We start from the raw sequence: 7,766 nt of genomic DNA on the forward strand, positions 1-7,766 counted from the left end.
GGTCAGGGGCTTGGCAGATAGTTCAGTAGAGTAAGTGCTTGCCTGGCAAGTGCAAGGTCCTGAGTTCAATCCCTGGTACTGCAAAATAAATGAATAAATAACTAAATAAAGGTCAGTAGAGTTCCATGCCCCATATTTTCACCTGATTGTCAGTATAACACTCCAGTGCTAAATGTTGACCCACCAATCCATTCCTCCACCCTGTTGTTGGAAAATTTTGAACAATGTCCTTCCACCTATCAAAATCTTACCTGGGGGTCCCTGTGGCAGGTACTAAATGTAGGAATTTGTTGGTCTCTTGGTGGTCCCTGGGAGAAAACCCTGAGAGGATTTAGAAAATAAAGACAGGTAATAGCTGATGTCAGTTGGTAGACTATTCCTGATTGGCAAAGAACTCCAGAACAACAGTAGGAGCTTGTCTTAGTTACTCTTCTCTCATTGCTGGGACAAATACCCGACACTCAAAATGAAGAAAGGAAAGGTTTATTTAGCTCACAGTTACTGGAGGTTTCAGTCCATACTCAGCTGGGTTCAACGCAGAGCAACACATAGCAGAAAACAACCTTTCATGGTGGTGGCAAAGAGCAAGAGCTCAAGGGAGGAGTAGCAGTAGCTTTAGCAGCTGGTTACTCTTCCCACGTTACATTGTAATGCAAATTACCTGCCCCAGGGCAGGTGAAGAATCCACACCCACAGTAATCAATCACAAACTCCAGAAGCTGCCCCAAGACTGCATGAGGCTTTGGGGGGGGGGACACCTATACACAAACTATAACAGAGCTTTTATTTATATCTTTGAAAAGTTACAAAATACAAGGTTGCCTAGCAACTAATGTCCAGGCAGGATGTTTTTCTCAAGACTGAGGTAGCTTGACTGCTTTAGGCAATTAAGCCTCATCTTGCCCTCCCACATATGATCAGTTTCAGCTTCAGAGGACTCCCAACAGAAGTGACTCTTCTGTCTCAGTCTCCTAAGTGCCAGGCTCACAGGCATGCACCACAATGCCTGTCTCACTGGGTTTCTTTCTTTTGGCATGCCATCAAAGGTCATCCATGCGGTAGAGTATCAGTACTTTCTTTTCACGGCTAAGTAACATTTCATTGAATAAATATGATTTACACAATCATTGGCTGATACATGTCCTACTTTTCTGTTATAACAAAATAGCTGGAATTGGGTGATTTGTGGAAAGAGCAAGGATGTTTACTTTGGCTTACGATTCTGGAAGTCGAAGACATGGTGCTGACATCTGCTTGGCTTCCAAGGAAGGTCTGATGGGGGGAGAGAACTTGGGTGCCTGTGGAAAAGTGGAATAGATTACCTGGCAAAAGGAGAAAGTCAACTAAGAAACAACTATCTCTGGGACAACTTGCTCTTTCAAGAACTAATTCCTGGGGCCGGGGAGATGGCTCAGTGGAATAAGCACTTCCCTGGCAAGCGCAAGGGTCTGAGTTCAATCCCAGGTTCCGCAAAAAAAAAAAAAAAAGGACAAACCATATTCAAAGCACAGTGATGAGTATTTGGGTTGTTTTGCATTTGGTGAATGGTCCTAATGCTACTGCATATAAAATTTGCATGTACAGGTATTTTCATTTCTTCTAAGTATATACTTATGAGTAGAACTGTATTAGCGTGTGTGGCACATGTGCTGCTGGAGGATCAAACACGCTCTCTTGTGCATTCTACGCACGAGCATTGATGAGCTATACTGTCAGTCCTATTTCATGCTGACAATGAAATTATGCTGCATTGTCAGTACTGTAAGTGCCACCCTCCTGAGAGTATTATCATAAAAGTGTTGACTAGATAAAGTTAAGACTACAAAAAAGGCTGCATTAAGTGAAAGCAGCAGGATACAATTGTGACCTACTTGAAATCTTTCCAGGGTCTCTCAAGGGGCTTTCTACTCCCTACTGTCCAATGCAATCTATCCTCCATCTTCCTTTCTAGCCTCAACTCCCTCAGTTCTCAAATGACCAATCACACTGGATTCCGGTGGTTTTTAGAATGTCTGTTTCAGTGCTCTACACACCGTTATGTCATCTGCCAGTACTGTCTTACTCTTTGCCCACTTCTTTACTCTGTGGTTTCAGGTTTCATCCTAAACATCACTCACTTCTTCAGAGAAGCCTTCTCTGATAAACCAAACTAATCTAGGGGTGTTTCCATAAAGGCCTGCAGTTTTCAATCTTAATACTTCTAATACAGGTTATTGTTTATTCAGTCAGTAATCAAATACTGAGAGCTTTTATATGCAGAGTAAAGATCCCCACCACCTGTGAGCCTATATGCTAGAGAGGGCGCACATGCACAAGTAAACAAATCAATGCGTTGGGTAATTGAGATAAACTTCGAGGCAGAAGCTATTTCAGTCTTGGTTATTTTGAGTTTCCCAGTCTGGCCGCTGAATAAGGGCCACACGGTACTTATTTTAGTCAGTGACTATTAAAATAGACATATAGAAGACAAAAATGGAAAACACAAACTACACTACTATAAATGTTTAAGGTTTTTCCCCCTTTCCACAGCTTTTTGTAACACTACATATACTTTTTAATGGAATTAGAAAGATAAGCAAAAATTTCCATTTGTGGCACAAGAACTCTAGATAAGACACGTTTATGTTGTCACACACGCATTACAGCCTTAATAATAAAACCCTCGCCAAGCCCCCAGCCTTCGAGGATGCGACCGCGGCTTTCCCGCCCCGCCACCCGAGGTTCCCGGAACCTACCAATCCAGTCACGCATGAACGGTATGGAAACACGTAATTATCTGCACGATCAATAAAGGAGGCAAGATCTTTATACAACAGACCGTCTGCCTCGTCTCGAGTAAGTCCTTCTACCAGCTACGAAGGCCGCAAGAAGCCAACCGCCCAGGATTAGTAATTAGCACCCCACCGAGTCCCCACCCCTAGACCCGCTTGCTCCGCGGCTTTCTTCCCCGGAGCGCATGCGCAGCGCACTCTCCGGCCCCAACACGCCTCTTCAGACGGCCGAGATGACGTCATCGTGCGGCAAGCATGATCCTTCCGCCTCCCCTAAAAACGAGTTCACGCAACTTTGTTCTGTTTTCGCCCAAGGACGGCATCCTCCTCGCTTCCTCCTTAGTGTCTAGGACCTCCCCGGTCTTCCTGGTCAGTCCAACGACGTCTTCTTACGTTTGCAGGCCCGGGAAGGCGGCGGAGAGGGAAAGGGGGCGGGAGCGTGGCGACCGCGTTGTTTACGGAGTCAAGCAGCCGGATCGGTGCGCGAGGGCGGGGCCACTGGACGGACCTCCTTCCCTCCCCAGCCTTCTCGCGGCAGACGCGGCGGAGCGCGCTGTCGCTGTGTCTTATTTTTTTCCCCTTTCCCCTCCTCCTTTTCTTTTCTTTTCTTTTCCCCTCCCCCCCCTTTCACCATTTCTCCTCGAAGGCTCTTCCCCCGGGCTGGGGCCGAGCCGGTCTCCACCCCCGCCTCTCCCCTGCCCCCGCCACCCTATGGCGAGAGGGAGCCCCCTCCCCGGGGCTCCGGCGGCGGCGGCGGCGGGCTCAGGCCCGGGGTCGTCAGGGAACTGACTCGCTGACGACCCCGGCCAGAGCCTTGCGTCCCGCTGCGCCCCGCGACCCCGGCTCGGCTCCCCTTCTCCCTCTTTGGCCGGTCCGGTCCTCTGCGCGCCCCGCCGCCCGGTGCGGAGGGAAGGAGGAGGTGACGCCCCGGATGCCCCCGCGTCACCCCTGGGAGGCCTACTGCTCCGCTGGGGAGGAAGAGGAGGAGGACACCGAAGAGGAGGTGGAGGTAAGAGCGGGCGCCGCCACGTCCCCTTCCGTACCTCAGCACGCCCCTGTCCCCGGACGTGCGTCCCGCACCTGCCCTGCTGCGGAGGGACGGCGTCGCGGTAACGCTTAACTTTTGTGTAGCTGCGGCGCGGTGACTGTTCCGGGGTGCGTGTTTGCTTCGTGTAGGGGGATGCTTCCCCGCTCTCAGACTCCTAGGATCTACCAGGCCCCCGAAACTGAACTTAAGCTGCCTCAGCTGCCTAGCGGGGGAGATCGGGCGGCGCAGCGCCCGTGCTACGGACGGTGCAAAGGGAGCTTCGCCTGGGGATGGACGGGCTCTAGAGGAGATGAGCTTTGATTGAGTTGCATCCTGAAAGGCAGGTAAAAATTCTGGAGTTTGAAAGCAGGGCCAAAAGTTCTCTGTTGAACAGGGGGTTCCGTTGCAGATCTTTTTGCAAAAGTTGAAAAAACTGGGTATTAAAATAATGAAAAGTATCTGCCAGGAGGTGGGAGGTGCAAGGAGACGGAAGGTTTTTGAGTGCCGAGGAAACAAAATCTTTGTTCATTCAGTCAGGAGGAGCTGCTCGATATTTGAACAGCAATCCTTGATGAGGCTTTTCTGCTGGACACTGTACCTCATGGTTTGCAACTCATCTCAGTCTCGCAAGGACTCGATATAGCTCCTCTTTACGTGTGAGACTTGAGACCCCCCGCAAGATTAGATAACCTTCAATTTAAGTATCTTTTATCAGCATTCTGTGGCCAAAATTCAGTCTCTTATGCTGCTTGGTATCTCCTGAAAATCAGTTTGTTGAAAAAATTGAATTTTTTTCTATGTTTTCCAGATAATTTGTGGGAGTTTATCTGCCTCAGAAAAGAACGGACATAAGTGGATTAGGAAAGAGCGGACAAGATTTAAATTTGTTAATGTGGAGCCAGAGAAATGAGAATCTTGACAAGTTTCTTAATATTGGTATCTTAATAGTGATGTGGTTCATGTTGAGACGCTGGATAGTAGACACGACCTGTAGTTACAGATAACAAGGGTATGACTTAGTAGGCTAAAGTGAAACACTAGTACTTGTCCTGATCAAAATTGAGTGTTCACCTTTTTTGTTCATCTTTAAAATGGGTTCATTAATTCCAATTTAACAAGGATTACGTGAGTTAATGTGATACCACTCAGGACAGTAGTTGACCAAGCGCACATTAAGCATTTAGCAAGTTAAGTCCGATGCTAAACTTTGGAGTGCCATCAAGGAACTAGTGGTTTAGTAGAAAAGGTGGTTCTACATGACTCATCAGAGAGCTATTAAATGCAGAAAGAAGTAGAATTATGTCCAAAACCAGTTGTATGAAGGCAGGAAACACTTGCATTAATTCTAGAGGGTAATAGATAGCAGCAGTTTTAGGCAAGAGTATGAGTTAAGCAAGAGAGTATGAGTTAGAGAAGGACATTCATTTCACGTTGCAAACAGTAAGTGGAAAGGCATGGAGATAGGGGTATGAATGAGTGCACTGTTTTGGAATTAGAATATCCTGTAATGTCTCATTGCTAATGAATAAAGTCAGAGTGACTAGTAGAACATTAGGTTCTTAGAAACACAATAAAGTTCTCATTTTAGAAGAGGAACTAAGAATCCAAAATTGGTATTATAATCGTAAGTACAGTAACTATGTATCAGTGAAGTTGTTTGTGTTGTATACCCAGCACTGTGCCACACTTACTCAGAAGAGGAGCTCCTGTACATGTCAGTAATACTGTTTATGCCGTGCAGTATTTTATTTTACTTAGAAATTAGGGTATTTGGTAAACATAGGGAATACATAGTAGGTGCAGTTGAGAGAATGGGAAGAGAAATTTTGAAGTTGTATGTAGAATGTGGCAAACAAAGTTTAGATTAAACATTCCTAATTTGAAAATCAGAAATGCTCCAAAATCCAAACATTCTGCAGTCAGATGCTCTACCACTGAGCTATACCTCTGCTTGTGGAATGGTAACCTGAGGCCACAAGTGGGAAATTCCTCTTGTTGAAGCTTTGTTTGGGGCCAGGGAGATGGCTCAGTAGGATAAGCACTTGACTGGCAAACGCAAGGATCTGAGTTCAATCCCCAGTTCCGCCCAAAAAAAAAAAAAAAAGAAACTATTTCACATACAAAATGGAAATCTTACCCCAGATTACCTTCAGAATATGTAAGGTGCATATAAATGAATTTCTTGCTTAAGTTTGGCCACAAGGGCATCACTTTGTATATTCAAATACACCCAAATCCAAAAAAAATCTGAAACACTTCTGATTGCAGGCATTTAGGATAAGGGATACTAAGCCTGTATATAGTCTCTTTGCTTTCAGAAACAAAAAAGCAATAAAAATTCCCCATATGCACAAAAAACAAATACCCATATGATTGAGTGGATATACAGTAATGCGGTACTATCATAAAACTGTGTTACTAAAATAAAATTGTATTTTGTATTTTATTCTTTAGCAGAATTAATAATCTATTTTAAATTATAACATAGGCTTGTTCATTGTCCTTAAAAGAATTTAAAAAACTGAAACCTGTATCTTCATATGATAGTGTCTGTCATACTAGTCTTATAAAAAGAGTAAAAAATACAGATTTCCATAAGTTATGCATATTTTGGCATTTCATACATTTTTTTATAATTTTAAGCATGATTTTTTTCACCCAGATTTACCATCAACAGACATTACCACTAACATTTTATCTATTTTCTTGTTCTCTCCATATATAGATTAGATGTACTATATTATATTCCTTGCAAAATTGTCAGTGTCTGTATCCTAAGAATAGGTATGTGCTCTTACGGAATCAGTTTTCAATTTTGATAAACTTAACACTGATTTACTTTTGCACAATCTACTTACTGTCTATATTATATTAGTATTGTTTGAATCAGTGATGGCTCTTACATTTATCTTTCTCTACTGCAGGAGCCACTTAGAGTGCTCACACTTTTCTGTAGCTTCATTTAGCTTGGAACATATCCACAGTTGTGACCCATTGATTTGCTTTTTTATTTGCATTGTTTTTGTACTATTTTTTAAATGTTTAAGGAAATTTGAATGCTACCTACATGTACCTAGTGTGAGTGAAGAATTCTTTCATAAAAGTTAATATAGTGCACTGTATTATTTTAATTGATGTTTTCTTTTTACCACTAAATCAATTTTACATTTATTGTGTTACAGAATTTAGTTTGTTAGTACTTTATTAAATAATTTTGCATATACTCTGGTAGTTTTCTAGAGGTGTTTGGTTTTGAAAAAAGCGTAATAGTTGGGGTATAGAACTTGTGAGGATTTTCTCTTCTGTTTGGCTTTGCCAAACAGGGAATTGAACTCAGGCCCTTGTGCTTGCCAGGGAAGAGCTTATTCTACTGAGCCATCTCCCCAGCCTTGCAATTGTCTTTATTTTTGTGAAGTAACTACAAATGCCTTTTTTAGCTCTGTTTTTAACAACTTACCTTCTGTGCTTTTTGTTAGTGTAACTGCAACAATACAGGCAAAGTATTGGTCTTTTCAGAGATTCCATTTCAGGTTTTGTTGATTTTTCTCTCTTAATATTTTGTACTTCTTTTTTTTTTTTTTTTTTTTGCAGAACTGGGGATTGAACTCAGATCCTTGCATTTGCCAGTCAAGCACTTATCCTACTGAGCCATCTCCCCGGCCCCAATATTTTGTACTTCTACAGATTTTGTTAAGACCATGTAGTAGCATATTATACCCATCAATTAAAATACTGATATAAATAGCAAAAACATTCTGTATTAATATCTACTCTGGTATTGGTATCTGCCTTGCTTTAAGCTACAGTTTGCTTTCCTTTTAGGGTGGCTTCGAACTCACTGTGTAGTCAGGCTGGCCTCAAACTCACAAACTTGCAGTGATCCTCCTGTCTTAAGGTGCTGTAGTTACAGACATCTGCCATCATTCCTTGTGTGTATGTGTGTGTGTGTGTGTGTGTGTGTGTGTGTG

General features: G+C 43.3%; 1 protein-coding gene across 6 annotated transcripts in view; it reads left to right on the top strand.

Moving 5' to 3' along the window:
* The first annotated feature begins 3,384 nt into the window (after positions 1-3,384).
* Ccni (cyclin I) overlaps positions 3,385-7,766 on the top strand; it is a 70,816-nt gene continuing 66,434 nt past the window's right edge. Inside the window, exon 1 of one of the 6 annotated variants that reach the window (XM_023707667.1) lies at positions 3,385-3,780. The gene's annotated coding sequence lies outside the window, so the exon portion shown is untranslated. The remainder of the gene's footprint in view (positions 3,781-7,766) is intronic. The other 5 variants (XM_023707668.1, XM_023707666.1, XM_023707669.1 and 2 more) reach the window with 5 other exon arrangements.

The sequence above is a fragment of the Octodon degus genome, unplaced genomic scaffold (genome assembly GCF_000260255.1).
Source record: "Octodon degus isolate 3935 unplaced genomic scaffold, OctDeg1.0 scaffold00305, whole genome shotgun sequence".
NCBI classification, from domain to species: Eukaryota; Metazoa; Chordata; class Mammalia; order Rodentia; family Octodontidae; genus Octodon; species Octodon degus.